Source organism: Stegastes partitus, unplaced genomic scaffold (assembly GCF_000690725.1).
Source record: "Stegastes partitus isolate 25-593 unplaced genomic scaffold, Stegastes_partitus-1.0.2 Scaffold578, whole genome shotgun sequence".
NCBI lineage: Eukaryota > Metazoa > Chordata > Actinopteri > Pomacentridae > Stegastes > Stegastes partitus.
Genome location: NW_007578309.1, coordinates 63,903 through 82,770, shown reverse-complemented (window position 1 = coordinate 82,770; position 18,868 = coordinate 63,903). Strand labels below are relative to the sequence as shown.

Below are 18,868 nucleotides of genomic sequence, written 5' to 3'. Positions count from 1 at the left end.
CTTCATGTCCACAAGGGAGTATAATCAAGGCTGAACAGGTCAAAGGCCGAGCTGAGGAGCCCAAAAGACCCCAAACACAACCACGGTGCATCTGATCTGCTTTAAAGTCAACTCTGCACTACCTTGGGTCCCTAGAGATTCACCTACCAAGTCTAATGCAATGTTTGATGCACCGTTGCTGAGAAGAACAAACACACACACAGAAGTATAGACACAGATTCTTTATGTTATAGCAACACATAAAATGAAAATGTGATACAAGATATCTGACAGGTATCAGTGATGACATTCTGACTTGTCTTACAAAGTAGATATATGGTGTTTTTACTTTAAGCTGCAATAACATTTTGATCATCTTTCAACATCCTGAGTGTTGCTTCATAGAACTATAAGAAGTGATCGGTGTTACCTGCCTTTATTAACTGGTGCTTAACCCAACCATGTATAAAATTCTCCAGCAGCTACTTGTCGAGAGCCTTTGGTTGAGCCTATGTGCCTAAAACACTGCAAGCTTTCTATCAACTCACTAAAGAGGAAAAAAGAAGGAAAGTTGGTTGTATTCAGAAGCTTTGTCGCCCACTCTGTCACTGACTCCTGTCTGTAAATTTGGCCACAGAGCTGCTGTCTGGCTGCCATGTGGCCGAGCTGCAGAGGCGGACAGAGCCAAACAATGCGGGCCATGGGATTCGGGCTGGAGATGTGCCGTTGAACCAATTCCATAATCAATACTCTGAGCACCGATAATGAGCTTCTGCAGGCACCAGGGAGAGCTGCTAATGAGAGAGGAAGAGGTGGGTAGCGAGGTTAAGACGAGAGTCTTTTTAAAGGGCTGACAGCGGCAAAGTTTTGGGCTTCAACTAAGACATGTGGGTCATCGAAACTTCTGCAACCTTAAACTCCCAGGACCAAAGTTGTTTATTTATTTTGATCTCTTTTGGGTCAAGGCTAACCTTCCAAAAGTCCATTAAGACGTTTTTATTTATCTTTTAATTGCTGCAAAACTTTCCCAAATCACAAAAGTTAATTGCGAACTTTTACTCAGGCTCAAGGACAATTTTTAGGTAGGGTAATGCACCCGGGTATTTTACCATCAAACCATTTTTCTATTTGTACTCCTTTACTTTTCAGAATTAAATATTATACTTTATATTCCAGTTAGTTAATTTGACAACTTCAGTTATCTTGCAAAATTCAGATTTTTTGCATACAAACTGTATGAATTGCTTTTGATATACACTGCCTTTTTGTAAATTAAACCACCCAGCATTATATACAGTTAATCAGTTTATTGAGGGGAATTTTTCATGCAAAATGTTTCCATATAGGGTTCTGCCTCTCAAATGTGAAGATATATAAATTATTTAATGAATTGAGGAAACAGTCGTTTGATCTGTTGTGAAAATCAAGATCATGCTATGTAGAAAGCACCCCGATCAACTATAACAGTAAAATGCTGACTGATCAGTGCATGAAAAATATCATATATACGTATATCAGTATATCTGTTTGCACTGAGGGCTGCAAGGTGGCGCAGTTGGTAACACTGTTCGCGTCCCGGTGGGGGCACCGGGATCTTTCTGCGTGGAGTTTGCATGTTCTCCCCGTGCAGCGTGAGTTCTCTCCGGGTTCTCCAGCTTCCTCCCACAAGGTCCAAAAACATATTGAGGTTCATTGGTGATTCTAAATTGTCCGTAGGTGTGAATGTGAGTGTGCTTGGTTGTCTGTCTCTAAGTGTAGCCCTGAGATAGACTGGTGCCCTGTCCAGAGTGTCCCCTGCCTTCATCGGCTGGGATAGACTCCAGCCCCCCGTGACCCTAGTGAGGATTAAGCGGTGCATAGATAATGGATGGATGTCTGCATTGACTACTTTTAGTTTTAATACTTTCTGTACATTTGCCTGATTTTACTACCCAGGATGCATTCAGACACAGTATTAAACTGCAGTTCGCTTGTGCTTTGTAAGCGCTCAGATCAGGAAACCTCTATCAACAACTATGATGGCAAAATTCTCTAATGTTGTCACAGATCAACGACATCAGAGTTTAAGCTCTGACTGTGACATTAACCTTTGTTGATGCTAACTTACTTGAGACAGCCTGCACTGGGGTTTTTAAAAAGTGCAATATTGAGTCTGAAGTAGATCGGATGAGTTTTGGCAGTTTTTGGATGTGTTTGTGCAGTTACAGTAGAGAGAACTGTATGTGTTGTGTTTTTATGGGAATCTACATCAGCTAGTGATACAGAAAATGCACAAATATGTTCTTATGTTTAGTCCTGAAGCTACCAAGTCCATTATACACTGTTTGTCCTGCAGCTAATAGAACACAAATTAGAGAATTGATTAGTCTTGCTGTATTTGTTACAGAGAATATTCAGTCTGTAACATTAGTTTCACACTGATTTGGCCAAAAACTAAAGTGAATCCCATGTATTTTGGGGTTTTGACGTTTACTAAGCTGACTTAGATAAACTAGTTTCGTGGTACAGCCCACAGGGTCAAAAACTCAGATGGTTTCTTTCTGAGTCTAGCTTAATTGTGTTTTTGTAATTTTGTAATTTAATAGTTTATCAAGGTTTCTGAAATCAGGTTTTGGTGTTGTACATGTCAAACACTAAAACTGCAAAAGCCCACTAACAACTGGGATACTCATGTCCATGTAAACAGTCTATGATGTGTAGCTCAAGCGTTTAGGAGAATTATTTAGCCAAACGTTGATTTACAGGAACAGTGTGGTAACATTCAGACCATGTGTTGCCAAAACCCCCACTGAGGCCAAGAACAAGAATCACAGCACCAAAGTGAAGCAGCAGAGACCCAAGTTTGTTAAGCGAGTGGGCCTCCGGTAATGAGACGACAGGATGATTCATATGTTTTTCTGCCGTCCAAACCTGATTACTTCACAGCATCCTCGCAGATGCATCGCCGCATCCTGAAAATGATTTGACATGGATTGAATTAGCCTTGAGTGATTAGATACAGTTTGATATCCTCAATCGGGACATCAGATGAATCTTGTTAATGAGAAAAAAAACCAACAGGATTCTGCTCAGCGTGTCAGTGGAGATTATTAGCAGTAAGGCACAGGATTTAAACTGCCACAAATGTCACTGAGTTACTAACTCAACAGTTTAACCGAGTGTTACTTCTGCCTCACACACACACATCTCATCCGCTCTGCCTCCTCATCTGCTATGAGCTAATATTTAATTTAGGAAATGTTCTCCTGAAAGTGGGACTTTTGAGGGGGAAAACTGGAGATGAATGATAATGAGGCGTGGAGGATTTTTGGTCTCAAAGCTGACTATTAACAATATCGGCCTGTGTCAGCAGTTTCCAGTCCTTATCTTTGACTCAGTTTTCTGGAGCAACGCCGAGGTAATTAACACTAAGTGGAGGTTATCCACAGAGGAGGAGTCACGAGGAAAATAAGAAGCAAAACATGCTCTATAAGGTCGCTGTTGTTGGGCCATGTTACATGAAGATTCCACTGAACTGCAACCATCAGCAAAACTACTAGTTGGACACGCATGCAAAACTTTATGTGATAATAATAATACATTTTGATCCTGGACAAAAATATATTGATGATCTCAAAGGTCAGTTTAATCCATTAGGCTGCTCACCTTGTCAGGGTAATTTCATCTAGGTCATTTTGTGAGTCAGCTGACAGAGGCCTCGATCCCAGAGGGCCAATAAGTTCAAACAAGGTTAAACAGAGCTTCATTTTCTCTGTGGAGGTTTAATTGTTAACATGTGAGAGCTACATTCTCATTTCCAGCAGATAGTGCAGTCTTGCACTAATTAAACGTTCTGAATCTTTTACACACTATACAGCTGTGCTGCTAAAATTATTTTTGTTCTGTCTTACTGAAGACATTCTAAGGTTATAAAACCTGCTCCTTGGTACAGAAATGACAAATACTGTTACAGGCAAGTTCATTTAAGGCGGTATGTTCACACAACAAGTTACACCACCATGCAGTCCTTGTTAGTATAGTGGACAGTATCTCTGCCTGTCATGCAGAAGACCAGGGTTGGATTCCCAGACGGGGAGTGATGAGTTTTTCCACAGCTGCTGTGTGTTCACTAACAAAGATGAATGCTAAATGCCACCAACATTTGAGCCCCCCCCAAGTTTGATGTTCTTGTTCATTATATATTTATTGTATCAACTTCAGGGGGTGATGTATTTTTGGGAGGATGCTCATCGTACATGCTACAACACTGTACGCACGCAGAGCTGAGGGTCAGTACCGTGGTACTTTTCAGATTATTCAGCATTACTTTGGACAAATAAACATGTTTCCACCTGGTTTTGGACCGGGGACCTTTGGCGTGTGAGGCAAATGTGATAACCACTACACTACAGCAACCACAGCACCTTTTCTGCACATTGATTCAAACACCAGCACATTGTCCCACTGTTTTTGCAGTGGGCATGGGCAAAGTCTAGAGGAAGTGCAGAATTTCAAGCAAATCGGATGAACAACGTATGTTTCAGGGGTCTTTTTCAGTTCTCCAGTCTGGCCTTTGACTACTTGTGGGTGGAGCCTCTGTTACTAGGAAACATCATCCAAAGAAAATGAAGGATGCCATGACTCAAAGATTGTAGGAGGAACCTCACTGACAATGTGCACTGCAATAATGTCATTATCACCAGAATTTTTCCATCAAGTCTTTATGTAATGCAATGTAAAAAAAAAAAGAGCATGCTTAGTATCAGGTATCATTGGTCCATTCTATATCTCACACCTGTAAAACCGAATAGCTGGGAAATTGTTTAGGAGTTCATCAAGTTGATTGTTTTAATTGTGAATAGATCTTCTGTTTTGACTGATCACCATGCAGTAGATGAAGTGGTTTCCCCACACCATTATCTATGCCTGTGTATGTTTGTCTGAAAATATTTTCTCAATTAAATAGGGCTAAAGAAAACTAAAAGCACACACACGAATGTGTAAATAGCTGATGGTGCGTTACATAATTTCTGGGCAATGAAGTCTTTCTCTCTTTTAAAAAACTTAAATGGGCACTTCTAATCTGTACTTGGCCTTGTGCATCACATTTTTCTTTTGCCAAAATAGATGATCCTGCAGATGTTGCATAATGTAATATAAGCAAGGTTATATAGTAAAAACACATTTTGCTTGGCTGTGGAAAAGAGACGACAGGTAGTCTCCTGTGGAGCCTCAGTGAGGCCTGAGTAAGATGGAGGGAGACATTTTGTTAGATGGATAAACAACCTTTATCTCCACTTAGGCTACATAGAATTTCACTACATGCTGTGGTGACATGTATTCCCTTGATTTTTACCAGGGAGCTGCCTCTGTGCTGGACGTGTTATCAAAAATATGTCATAAAGCTATACCAGCGGGGGATATTTGCTCTTTTAGTTACTCTAAGCGACTGACTGGCCAGGGGGATTTTTCACAAGGAAAAGCCATTTCAGAAACATGTCTGTCAGCGTTTTTGGGAGGCACAGATAAGAGGGTTGCACTGGTGGGGAAGGAAGAATGGAAAAGATGGAGGCAGGAGGAGGAGAGAGGCCAGAAGGTGGGAGAAAGTGAGTGACACACAGAGGCAGACGGGGCGTATTGATGTGGAGATAGCGAGGTGGTGGAGGAGAATGTGGGGGCAGTGGAGTGAGAGCCGGATAGGTCGGAGAGATGGGAAGGTAGATAGACAGGCAGACCAATCAGAAGCAGAGTCGCAGAGGAGGAATGAGAGCAAATAAGCAGAGATAGAAAGTAGTGAGGTGGAGTTTCTCTGCTGCCTCCTGTAATGACACCAGTGGGAGGTGATTACTGGGTAGAAAATAAAGCACAGTCTCTCCTGCTGATCGCCAGAGAGCAGCGTCCACGTCAAAGGCTCCCAGAAAAACCTCACATGACAGGGGGCAATTTACTTTACGAAAGCTTCATGAACAAGGATTAAACATTTTTAAAAAAAAAGGTGACACGATTGAGGAGGTAACAAAACTTCTAAGAATGCGAGGACGCTAATAAGTCTGTCATATGATTTGATAACCTGACTTACAGGACGTAAACTTGGAGCATAAGTTTGCCATTTCTGCTGCAAAATTCACAATGCTTTCTCCTCCCATTCCACTTTATGTGAGGTTTAAAATGCCCCTCTCTGCAGGAAATACCAACCTCCGAGAAGTTTGGCCAAAGACTGGGATTGTGCAATGATGCCGCCATGCTTATTTATTTGGTGAATTAGTCTTTTTAATTACTGTCCTCACCTCGTTGTGTGAAAACTCCACCAAAATAGTTCCCTTGTCACTAATTTGTAGCAGCAACTTCGCTGCATCCTTTGCTTTGCATCACCCAAAAAACTGTGATCAGTTTAAAGAACAAAGGAGTAGAATGTTAATGAGGCACAGCCAGAACATGTATTACTTATGTGGAGATTTATCTGGTCATGCACCACTACAGCCCTGTTTAGATATGCAACATGGAACATGTTAGCCAATGTGTTAAAGTGATGTCATTCTGTCATTCAGTCCCTTTCATATAAACTGCAGATTATAAGTATTTAATTTATTACTGAATTATTAGTTAGGGGGTTTACTTGTCAATCAGATATGTAAGACTTTGAATTCTATTGACCTGTATTAGAGGTGCAGTACAAATAGGTTTTTAAATGGCTGATGTAAATGTCATCCGTCCATTATACCGGGTAGAAGGCAGAACTCTCAGTGGTAGTTACCTTAAAGTCTTTACACAGCTGTGCTTAGGCAGTATTTTAACTGCTGGGCAACTTTTTTTAAGTGTCAGTTTCAAGCTGCTACATTTAGTGGAGAAACATTCCTTCGAACATTAGAAAGCTTAATGGAACAAACTGAACAACCTATCCATTTCTTGTCAGCCCTCACTTAAGGTAGCTGCAGATGTGGACAATGTGCACAGTGAATTCCACTTCAAAATGCCAAACTTGTATTGTTTACAGGGCTCTCTCACATACATCGTTTTGTGATGGTCTCTTCTCCCTAACAGTACATGAAAGGTGTGGTGACATCACAGGACACCAAGGTTTAATCTGGGGCCAGTTTCACTTTCTGAGCCTTGTTGACTAAACACTACTCACTATTCCAGTTAGAACCAACAAGGTTTGAGTGAAAGATGAAATGCCTTCAAGAACCAAAAAGAGATGTCCACCTACTTTCTGCTGACACACTGGTGATTTCAGTGACCTGGGTGACTGACAATCTGCGGAGACATAGTCCTTGTGTGTCACCACACAGGCAACAAGTGCCTCCTGCAGAGTCCCTGTCTTCATTGTAATTTTCCATTAAATACACTGCTCAAAAAATGAAGGGAACACTAAAATAACACATCCTAGATCTCAATGAATGAAATATTCCAGTTGAAAATCTTCATTCATTACATAGTGGAATGTGTTGACAACAAAATAACATAAACATGATCAATGTAAATCAAAATTATTATCCCATGGAGGTCTGGATTTGGAATCAAAATAAAAGTGGAAAATCACATCACAGGCTGATCCAACTTCAGTGGAAATTCCTCAAGACAAGTCAAAATGAGGCTCAGTAGTGTGTGTGGCCTCACATGCCTGTACGGCCTCCCTGCAATGCCTAGGCATGCTCCTATGAGGCGGCAGATGTTCTCCTGAGGGATCTCCGACCAGACATGAATTAGAATAGAATAGAATGCCCTTATTGTCACTATACACATGTACAATGAGATTAAGAGCAGCTCCTTCAGTGCAATATAGAATAAAGAACAAAATATAGAGCAAAAAATAAAAAATAGAAGAGATTTAAATATAAAATAAGATAAGTTATATATACAGTATAAGTTATATGTACAGTGTGAATTTAGAAAAATATTGCACAATTAAAGCATCAGTCAACTCCTGGACAGTCTGTGGTACAACGTGGCGTTGGTGGATGGAACGAGACATGATGTCCCAGATGTGCTCAACTGGATTCAGGTCTAGGGAACGGGCAGACCAGTCCATAGCATTATGCAGGAACTGCTGACACACTTCAGCCACATGAGGCCTAGCATTGTCATGCATCAGAAGGAACCCAGGGTCCACTGCACCAGCATATGGTCTCACAATGGGTCTCATCTCGGTACCTAATGGCAGTCAGGGTACTTCTGGCTAGCTCATGGAGGGCTGTGTGGCCCTCCAAAGAAATGCCTCCCCACACCATTACTGCCAAACCGGTCATGCTGGAGGATGCTTCAGGCAGCAGAACATTCTCCACGACGTCTCCAGACTGTGAACCTGCTCTCATCCGTGAAGAGCACAGGGCACCAATGGCAAATCCGCCACTCTTGGTGTTCTCTGGCAAATGCCAATCAACCTGCACGGTGTTGGGCTATAAGCACAAATCCCACTTGTGGACACTGGGCCCTTATCCCACCCTCATAGAGTCTGTTTCTGACAGTTTGAGCAGAAACATGCAGATTAGTGGCCTGCTGGAGGTCATTCTGCAGGGCTCTGGCAGTGCTCCTCCTGTTCCTCCTTGCACAAAGCTGCTGGGTTGTTGCCCTCCTACGGCCCCCTCCATGTCTCCTGGTGTACTGGCCCGTCTCCTTGTATCTCCTTCATGCTCTGGACACTGTGCTGAGAGACACAGCAAACCTTCTTGCCACAGATCATATTGATGTACCATCCTGGATGAGCTGCACTACCTGAGCAACTTCTATGAGTTGTAGACACCACCTCATGCTACCTCTAGGGCTGAGAGCACTGACAAAATACAAAAGTGACCAAAATGTCAGCCAGAGAAGATGAGAACAGAGAAATGGTCTGTGGTCACCACCTGCAGAACCACTCCTTTATAGGGGTTGTCTTGCTAACTGCCTCTCATCTCCACCTGGTGTCTGTTCCATTTGCACAACAGCAGGTGAAATTGATTCACAATCAGTGTTGTTTCCTCACTGGACAGGTTGATCTTGCAGAAGTGTGATTGACTTGGAGTTACATTGTGTTGTTTGGGTGTTCCCTTTATTTTTTTGAGCAGTGTAGTTTCTTCATATCTGTAGAGCTCCAAATAGTTCTTGGCACCCCCCTATTGACATAACTAAAGGTGATACATGTAGTGTTGACTTGTATCAGCTGAAAGACGAAAGCAAAACACCACGGAGTGTAATGTTTGCTGGTGCTGCTGACCTCCTCCTTGTTTCACTGTTCAGATGTTTCCATTCATTCACTTGGTGACTGTTGGAGGAGTTTGATGTTCTTATTCAGCATCGTTATGGACATAACGTGTAATAAACATGTTTGCGCCTCCCTGACGGGGAGTGTTGACTTTTCTATCAGCTGCTGTGTGTTCGCTAAGAAAGATGAAAGCAGAACTCCACCAACCACAATGTTGTCCTGTGCTGCTGCCCCCCCCCATGTCAGTGTTTCATGTTTTTTTTTTTACTCACTGAGTGATTTTGTTGTCAGTGTTTGATGTTCCTATTCAGCATCATTATGGACAAATAGACATGTTTCCGGCAGGTTTTGAATGTGTGAGGCTAATGTAATAACCACTACACTCCGGAAACCAAGTCAGATAGCTTTCCTGGCCATTGATTTGCACAAAGGAGTTTTGCATCCAGGCATACATGAGGGAAGAAGCTGTCATTATTNAGCTGATAGAAAAGTCAACACTCCCCGTCGGGGAATCGAACCCCGGTCTTCCGCGTGACAGGCGGAGATACTGTCCACTATACTAACGAGGACTGAGTAGAGCTCTGTTTTTGTCATGTCATCCACCGGCTGACCCGGCCACACAACTTGTGCGATACTTAAGGCGCATTGTTGAGCTCACTCCCCAAACAGTTTCACCGCCAGTAATGCCTTGAGTCATCCCTCAGCTGGCAGCTTCACAACCGTTCACACCTGGAGGCATGCGAGTCCCTCCGTGTTTATGGGCCACCAGCAGTGTGTTTTGTGGGCTGAGAACAAATTGCTGGGACTCTCCGTCCTCAAAGACAGGCAGACCCGAAGACGCCGCTCGGGTGAGACGTGAAAAGTTTTCTTTGACCAACAAGGGAGCCCCACTTACCTTCTTCGGCTGGAGCAGGTCAGCGGATGACGCAGCCAACGGGGGACTGCGTGACATCCTGCAACACCCGCACTCAGCGGGGACACATGCAGGGGTGCCGTTTGCGGTCTTCAGCTCGGCACTCAACACCGCCGCAACAAACTCACCCAGCTGAGTACACAGAATACTTTGATGCTGTTACTCTGAGAAAACACAAAGAAGTCATTGTGTTTCCGCCCGGTTTCGAACCGGGGACCTTTCGCGTGTTAGGCAAACGTGATAACCACTACACTACGGAAACTGCCCACAACACGTCAGGCACAGGAACACACGAGCTGAAATGAACAAATGATCAAAAAGTTCTTGTGTGACACACACTGACTATGATGCATTATTCCAAATGATAAAAACGACACCGACTTCCCTTATGTATGCCTGGAGGTAAAAACGGTGGGACCATGTGCCCCCGTGCCAATCGATGGCCAGGAAAGCCATCTGACGTGGTTTCCGTAGTGTAGTGGTTATCACGTTCGCCTCACACGCGAAAGGTCCCCGGTTCGAAACCGGGCGGAAACATCTTTATTCGTCCATAATGATGACGCTGAATAGGAACATCAAACGCCTATGACAAACTCACTCAGTCAGCACGAGGAAACAGTGACAGGAGGAGGGGGGCCGCATCAGCAGGGACACAGGACCAAAATGTCACAATTGTGGTGACGTTTTGCTTTCATCCCTCTTGGCGAACACACAGGAGCTGATCGAAAAGTCAACACTCCCCGTCGGGGAATCGAACCCCGGTCTTCCGCGTGACAGGCGGAGATACTGTCCACTATACTAACGAGGACTGCGTGGACTTCTGTTTTTGTCATGTCAGCCGACGGCTGTTGTGGCCACACAACTTGTGCGATTCTCGAGCTCATTCCCCAAACAGTTTCACCGCCATTATTGCCTTGAGTCATCCCTCAGCTNTTCCCACCCGGTTTCAAACCTGTGAGGATTTCATGACCATGAGATAGAGGTTTTCTCTGGTACCAGCATGATTGTGGAGCGTTTGAAACTGGTCCCTGGTTTGAAACTGAGCGGAAACACAGTAACATCTGTGTGTTTTCTCTGAGTAACAGCATCAGCGTATTCTGTGGAATAAGCTGGGTGTGTTTGTGGTAGACTATCCCCAAATCTTAACATCTTACTTATCCTATTTCTTTTCTTTATTTCTTTAAAAAAAATAAAAAAATAAAAGATATCATTGCTGCTGTCCACTGTCAATTTTTCACACATGCTGTGAGACAACTTTTGCCCAAAAAGTGCCTAAAAAAATCCTATCGATCAAAACATTGAATGGCAATAACAAATAATATACTGTGGGTGCTGTTTTGTTGTTGTAAAGGTTTTTTTCTTCTGGGCCTGGACATACATTAAGGTTTGCTTAGACATATGCAGCCTTTTCTTCCTCCACTGTGTTAAAAACCCCATCTGCATGGCTATCAGAAAAAAAATGTTGTAACTTCACCGGATTCATTAAGCAATATTCCAGTAAAGACACAATACATATTCTGTAACTCCTCCACTACACTGGAATGAAACACAATTTCGATAAAGATTTTTTTTTTGTCTGCAGCATAAGGATGAGCTGAAACTCCCACTGGACTGTTTGATATTACGGTGAAGAGAGGTGTGATATTGATGTGACTCGGGAAGCGAGCAAGGAGGTGGAAGGCGGGTGAAATGTGGTGGAGAAGTGTGTAGCTGGTGATAAACCCAAAGGGGGAACGCAAATGGTGTAATTGGATACAACCAATTTTCCTCCCGTGGGGAGTTTGGCGAGCCAACATACAGGTCCCACTATTTGTGAGATAAAAGGATTTAACTGCATAACTTTAGCCATAAACATCAATTACAAGATAGGACTGTGGCAGACGTACAGTGTGATACTCTGCTCATAGCACTCAATATAGACCCAGTGATCCACCAGAGAGATATGGATCCACTCGCTATTGTGAGCAGGACACAAGGCGACTGGAGGTGACTCACAGTTTGTTGCAGATAATCATACCTGAGTGCCGTTTGACAGGAAGCTTGAATTCAGACAACTACTGTATAATATGAAATTGCATTGGTTGATTGAATGTGTGGGCTGGGTTTTATTTGTTTTTCTTTCCCTTTTTTTAGACCACCCACGAGACGAATAGCATTTGACATTTTCCCTATGAGGAGAGGAAAGGGATTAGAGAACAACAAAAAAAACTAATTGTTCCATGTGGGATTTCCCGAGCATGATTTTCTGATGTTGACAAGCAACATTTCTATTTTGGTTTTTTGGAAGTAATGGTGAGTTTTGCACCCAGTTGGAATTAAGAGTTGGAAAATGAAAAAAGGAAAAATGTTGAAGTGGAGGACTGAGTGCAGGAATGAATGAGGAAGAGCTGTTTCTAGATGCTTGAGAAGGGACAGCTGCAGTGACGGCTCTTCTTCCCAGGGTCCACTTGAAAATAACGTACAGTCACGCTATAGTCCTGTGGAAATGATGAAAGAAATACACAAAAGGAGGTAAGAAGCTGAAGGCAAATGGACACATGAAAGATAAAGATAAAGAGAAGTAAGAGAGAGGGATGTGAGGGGAATAAATGAAGACAAATGACATAAAATTGGAACGCTAATGTCATTCCTATCTGCTGAGGTAAGCTTCCTCGCATCATGGTTGGACTTTATCCCTACAGCAGAGTGTTACTTGCCCTTTTGTTGGTGCCATCCAAAAAGCACAACCCTCCTGTGAAAAAGGCAGCAAAGAACAAATAAAGATAAGCATAATTATAGAAATGTCTCGACCAATACAGTGTCATATTTTTTACAATGCTGTCTCCTACAAAATACTCTACTAAAGTTGCAATTGATAAATTAAATAAGCCAATTGTGCCCTAATATTAATAGCCAGTTCTTAAATTTTTATATGGAACTCCGATGGGAGTTTTTGAGTGAAACTAAATGTTAAACTATGTTAATTCTTATGTTTTAATATGATTTTTATTTACCTCTATGTACTTTTTGTTTTAAGTAGTGATCTCATGTAGTCATACACTCTGAATTCAAACATTTAGCTAAACACTTTAAACTTATCATCGTCACTGGCCCCAATAACATTTGGAGGACCTCAGGGGTCAATGTTAGGTCCAGTGTTTTTTTCATTGTTTAATTTTTCTTCCTACATTATACCCAGATATACACCATGTATAGAAGGATGTACCACCAGAACTGCCTCAGTGTACCTTGACATAGATTCTCAAAATTTGTGGAACACTACTGGAGGGATGAACACCAGTAAATATTCCCTCATTCGGTGGTTGGTTGACAGTGGGGGGGGGAGTGCGCTGTGTAAGACATCGGACCTAAATCTCCCGTAAGTATTCAGCCAGATTAAGATCATCAGATCTTAACATAATTTCTATACTCATCAACCCCTTCAGTGACCCATGATTAAACAAAATCACTGAAATGATTGATAGTAGGATGAAGGTGATCACTCAGAACAACTTTGGATTGATTTGTAGTGACCCTTCCCTCTTAGAGGAGAAATAGATCCAAACCACACCAGCAAAATGTCCCCACAGCATATCAGAGCCACCTGATCTCCTCTCTGTAAGGGTTAAATATTCATATTTTTCCATTAATTTGTCATCTGTCTGTATCTCTCAGTGTAACCCAACAATAGAATAGAATAGAATAGAATAGAATAAAATGCTTTTATCATCATCATACACAAAGTACAACGAAATTAAAAGACAACTCCAGTGGTGCAAAATACAAGTAAAAAACCAGACAAATAAAATATCTAAATATATTTACAAAAGGAGCCAGAAGGAAAGTATATACAGTTAGGAATGAGCATGACAGCAATCAAAAGGTAGAATAAATACAACTCTGATCTTTCCGTTCTTCTGGCAGAACCTCCTTGAGTTTGACTTGTCTTCAACACTGTAATGATGCAATGTTTCTATGTGGTTAAGTAGTCTTTTTAGGTCTTTTTAAATTAAATAATCTATTCCTTTGAGGAATGACTTCACCCAGCACTTATTCACCAATCAATAATTGGTGGGGAAAAAAGGAAATTCCGTCTCACAGCTTTGATATGCCTTGAAATGCAAAATCAATACCTAATCAATGTGCTATTAAGGGGAATCAGGGGTGTTTGTGGTCTGACCTCTGCTGCAGCTTTAGAAGACACGATCACATGCATAGTCCCAACATAATGGTTGTTTCTAATGTTCTGTGTCTGCAAAATGAGAACAGTTGTGTTACCATGCTCTCATCAAGACTAAAGCAAACAGTGCATCTTGTGCCAGTCAGTCTTTGGCACGTTTATTGGTTTTGCTCATGTATTCTCTTGAGGACAGTTTGCTATTCTCATTAGATTTGGATCAGTATCACAACACATCTTGTAAACTTGCAAGCAAAGACTTCACCTCTTGCAGAAGCTAATCTCAAAGGTAGCATCTTTATTTTTCAGAAAAATCAACATGAACACATGACAAGATATCGCAGGTGATTTGGACGGTTTTAACAGAAGGATTAACGTTTTCAAAGATGCCTTAACACGAGTTCCTGCCCACCGGCCTCTTACTAAGTGTGCATTCAGATCATATGGGAATAAGTGTCAGAATGACGTGACAGTTGAAAGCAACGCATTGCCAGTTTATGATGTTTTTGATCTCCTGACAGTGTGTTTGAAGTTCTTTGTGGTCTTTGATTGCCTCTGATCTGTTTTTTTTTTTTTTTCTCTTACACATGTGCCCTTACTGTGGGACTATAGTGAAGGTCGTGTTTTCCATCAAACACAACAAATGAATCCAGCAGGTACCCTTCTTCTTCTGCAGCATCGAGACTCATGTTGTGGTGGCAAATTCACAAATTGGGTGTTCATTTGAAGAACACATCCATTAGGTGGCATTCAAGTCACTTGACAGGCAGATTTTAGAGAACAAAAGATGATAATTTAATTATGAAAATAATGTTGATGTATACTTGAGTCTTTGGGACCCGAAACTTTCTTTCTCCCAAAACTCCATCATAAAAGATATTGTTCTTGACTATATGTAAAAATTGCAATGAAAACCAAATTACTATTTAACAGGAAAACACGGAACTCAGTGCAGTGATCAGAAATCAAGAAAGATGTGATTTTAGTTTGATGCATGTGTCAATTGTGCATGCAGTCTGTTGTGGTTGATAATTTCCTCAAGTCCCTTAAACCTTGTTTTTTTTTTTTTTTTGTCAGACTTGTTTGGATTATTGCTGATGACTTTCTCAAGCTCTGGACAAGCTGAGATTAAAGGAGGATGCACAGAGAATGTAGGGGAGTAATGAAGTGTTAGAAAAAGGAGCTGGAACCAGACAAGAGAGCTGGATAGAGAAGGGGGCACACAAGCTCCATCTCCCTTCCATCATCCTGAACAATGTGAGATCGATGGACAATATAATGGACGAGCTAACAGCTCTGGAGAACAGTCAAAGAGACTCCCATGAGTGTTTCACTGAGACAGGCATTACTCCGGATTCAAACGTTACCACTGACAGCTTTCAGACAGGTTGAGGCAACAGAAATAAACCTGAGAGTGACAATAAAGGCATGAATGAACGGTACCACTGGGTCAAATTACCATGTAGAAATGTTTCTGCAGCCTGTTAGCAGTGGGGCTATGTCCATACAACTTATGACTTGTTATTTACATCTGTCTCTCTGCTAACCTGACAAGATGTCACTACAGACTCTGCGTACCGCTGCTCTCCTGTACTCGTGCATTTTGTTCTATTTATTATATTCTTGTATTTTTTGCACAATTTTCGCACATTTAAGTAACAAAACAGGTTTCTGTGGAGTTATTAAAGTTCATCTGATTCAGAAAGTGTTATAAGTGAGTGCTGGAATTCATATTTTATGACACTTAGATATGATTTTGATATGACATGGCTTTAATTTCAATATGGCGGGAAAAAAAAAAAAAAGATCTAATAGCAGCTTCACACAGTCCTTGTTAGTATAGTGGACAGTATCTCCGCCTGTCACGTGGAAGACCACGGTTCAACCAGGGAGTGCTGACTTTTGTACCAGCTGCAGTGTAAAAGAAAAAGCAAAACACCACGAAGCACAGCATTTACTGCGGCTGAACTCCTTTTGTGTCAAAGTTCAGTTGTTTCCATTCATTCACTTGGTGACTGTCAGAGGAGTTTGATGTTCTTATTCAGCATTGTTATGGACATAGCGTGTTATAAACATATTTCTGCCTTGGTTTCAGACCAGGGACCTTACGTCTATGAGGCAAATGTGGAGGAAACTAGTGGTTTTTCTTGCCATAGATTCAAGGGCACATTGTTCCACTGTTCTTGCATGAAGCATAGATGAAGTCTTCATCATTATTATGATTTCTAATAATTGACCATAGGCAATACCTATCACAGATTTGATGTCATCTAGAACCATGCAATTGCGTTAGAGGCAGTTTCCATAGTGTAGTGGTCATCGTACATATGTGACTGGGGGTAAAGTTGGTTCTGTTGTTTAAAGGGCTGTCTTGCAGAAGTTGTTTTGTGATGGATCCTCTGCCTCACATGTAAAACGTGTGTTGACATGAAATAATACCTGCAGACATCCACAGAGTCGCTGTATTCGCTGTGATGTTCCATTCAAGAGTTTCTTTGTGTGTTTTATCAAGAAGTACAATCTTCTTATCCGTATATCTCCAAATAGTCTTTAGTCAATACTGAAACTGTACCTGCTGTCAGCTGACATGACGAAAACATGACAAAATCTCCAAATAGTCTTTGTCAATGCTAACCATGCCAGCCTCTCACTAACATGAAAACACAGAGTCCCACGCAGTCCTCATTAGTATCGTGGACAGTATCTCCACCTGTCATGTGGAAGACAGGGATTCAATTCCCTGACAGGCAGTGTTGACTTTCCTACCGGCGGCTGTGTGTTTGCTAACAAAGATGAATGCCACCAACTTTTGACCCCCCCTCCCCATGTCTGTGTTCAGTCGTTCCATTCACTCATTGAGTAATTTTGTTGGAGCAGATGTCCTTGTTCAGCCTTATTCTTGGCAAATAAATATGTTTCCGCTTGGTTTCAAACCAGGGACCTTTCACATGTGAGACTACCATGATAACCACTACATTCCGGAAACCACATCAGGTGGCTTTTCTGGCCATTGCTCTACACAGGGGCACATTGTCCCACTGTTTTAGAGAAGAAATTTTCATTATTATGATTTAGAATAATGTACCATAGTCACTAGGTATCACGTTTACTTTTTGATAATTTGGTCATTTTGGGGGCTGAGAACAAATTGCCGGGAATGTCCATCCTCAAAGGCAGGCAGACCCGAAGAAGGCGCTCGGGTGAGACGTGAAAAGTTTTCTTTGACCAACAAGGGAGGCCCACTTACCTTCTTCTGCTGGAGCAGGTCAGCGGATGCGGAGCTACCAGGAGACTGCATTACATCCTGCAACACCCGCACTCAGTGGGGACATGTGCAGGGATGCTGTTACTCAGAGAAAACACAAACAAGTCATTGTGTTTCCGCCCGGTTTCGAACCGGGGACCTTTCGCGTGTTCGGCAAACATGATGACCACTACACTACAGAAACTGACTACAACATGTCAGGCACAGGTACGCATGACCTGAAATGAACAAATGATCAAAAAATTCTTGTGTGACACCCACCGACTATGATGCATTATTCCAAATGATAAAAACGACACCTGCTTCTCCTTATGTGTGCCTGGAGGCAAAAACGGTGGGACCATGTGCCCCCGTGGGAATCGATGGCCAGGACAGCCATCCGATGTGGTTTCCGTAGTGTAGTGGTTATCACGTTTGCCTCACACGCGAAAGGTCCCCGATTCGAAACCGGGCGGAAACATCTTTATTCATCCATAATGATGACGCTGAATAGGAACATCAAACGCCTACGACACACTCACTCAGTCAGCACGAGGAAACAGTGACAGGAGGAGGAGGGGCCGCATCAGCAGGGACACAGGACCAAAACGTCACAATTGTGGTGGGTGGTGGCGTTTTGCTTTGATTCCCTCTTGGCTAACACACAGCAGCTGATAGAAAAGTGAACACTCCCCGTCGGGGAATCGAACCCCGGTCTTCCGCGTGACAGGCGGAGATACTGTCCACTATACTAACAAGGACTGCGTGAACCTCTGTCTTTGTCATGTCAGCCGACGGCTGACGCGGCCACGTGACTTGTGCGATGCTTAAAGCGCATTGTTGAGCTCACTCCCCAAACAGTTTCACCGCCAGTAACGCCTTGAGTCATCCCTCAGCTGGCAGCTTCACAACCGTTCACACCTGGAGGCATGTGAGTCCCTCCGTGTTTATGGACCACCGGCTGTGTGTCTTGTGGGCTGAGAACAAATTGCCGGGAATGTCCATCCTCAAAGACAGGCAGACCCGAAGAAGGCGCTCAGGTGAGATGTGAAAAGTTTTCTTTGACCACCAAGGGAGGCCCACTTACCTTCTTCTGCTGGAGCAGGTAAGTGGATAACGCAGCCAACAGGGGACTGCGTGACATCCTGCAACACCCGGACATGTGCAGGGGTGCCGTTTGCGGACTTCAGCTCGGCGCTCAACACCGCCGCAACAAACTCACCCAGCTGAGTCCGCAAAATACTTTGATGCTGTTAGTCGGAGAAAACACAAACAAGTCATTGTGTTTCCGCCCGGTTTCGAACCGGGGACCTTTCGCGTGTTAGGCGAACGTGATGACCACTACACTACGGAAACTGCCTACAACACGTCAGGCACAGGTACCCACGACCGGAAATGAACAAATGATCAAAAAGT

General features: G+C 42.7%; 9 non-coding genes across 9 annotated transcripts; 3 read left to right on the top strand and 6 right to left on the bottom strand.

Moving 5' to 3' along the window:
* Window positions 1–3,983: 3,983 nt before the first annotated feature.
* Window positions 3,984–4,055, top strand: trnad-guc (transfer RNA aspartic acid (anticodon GUC)). The gene has a single exon. It is a non-coding gene; the product is annotated as a tRNA-Asp (tRNA).
* A 5,581-nt stretch (window positions 4,056–9,636) lies between these two features.
* trnad-guc (transfer RNA aspartic acid (anticodon GUC)) lies at window positions 9,637–9,708 on the bottom strand. Its single transcript has one exon. It is a non-coding gene; the product is annotated as a tRNA-Asp (tRNA).
* A 533-nt stretch (window positions 9,709–10,241) lies between these two features.
* trnav-aac (transfer RNA valine (anticodon AAC)) lies at window positions 10,242–10,314 on the bottom strand. The gene has a single exon. It is a non-coding gene; the product is annotated as a tRNA-Val (tRNA).
* Window positions 10,315–10,516: 202 nt separating this feature from the next.
* trnav-cac (transfer RNA valine (anticodon CAC)) lies at window positions 10,517–10,589 on the top strand. Its single transcript has one exon. It is a non-coding gene; the product is annotated as a tRNA-Val (tRNA).
* Window positions 10,590–10,788: 199 nt separating this feature from the next.
* Window positions 10,789–10,860, bottom strand: trnad-guc (transfer RNA aspartic acid (anticodon GUC)). The gene has a single exon. It is a non-coding gene; the product is annotated as a tRNA-Asp (tRNA).
* Window positions 10,861–17,584: 6,724 nt separating this feature from the next.
* Window positions 17,585–17,657, bottom strand: trnav-aac (transfer RNA valine (anticodon AAC)). The gene has a single exon. It is a non-coding gene; the product is annotated as a tRNA-Val (tRNA).
* A 203-nt stretch (window positions 17,658–17,860) lies between these two features.
* On the top strand, window positions 17,861–17,933 carry trnav-cac (transfer RNA valine (anticodon CAC)). The gene has a single exon. It is a non-coding gene; the product is annotated as a tRNA-Val (tRNA).
* Window positions 17,934–18,141: 208 nt separating this feature from the next.
* Window positions 18,142–18,213, bottom strand: trnad-guc (transfer RNA aspartic acid (anticodon GUC)). Its single transcript has one exon. It is a non-coding gene; the product is annotated as a tRNA-Asp (tRNA).
* Window positions 18,214–18,735: 522 nt separating this feature from the next.
* trnav-aac (transfer RNA valine (anticodon AAC)) lies at window positions 18,736–18,808 on the bottom strand. The gene has a single exon. It is a non-coding gene; the product is annotated as a tRNA-Val (tRNA).
* Window positions 18,809–18,868: the final 60 nt, after the last annotated feature.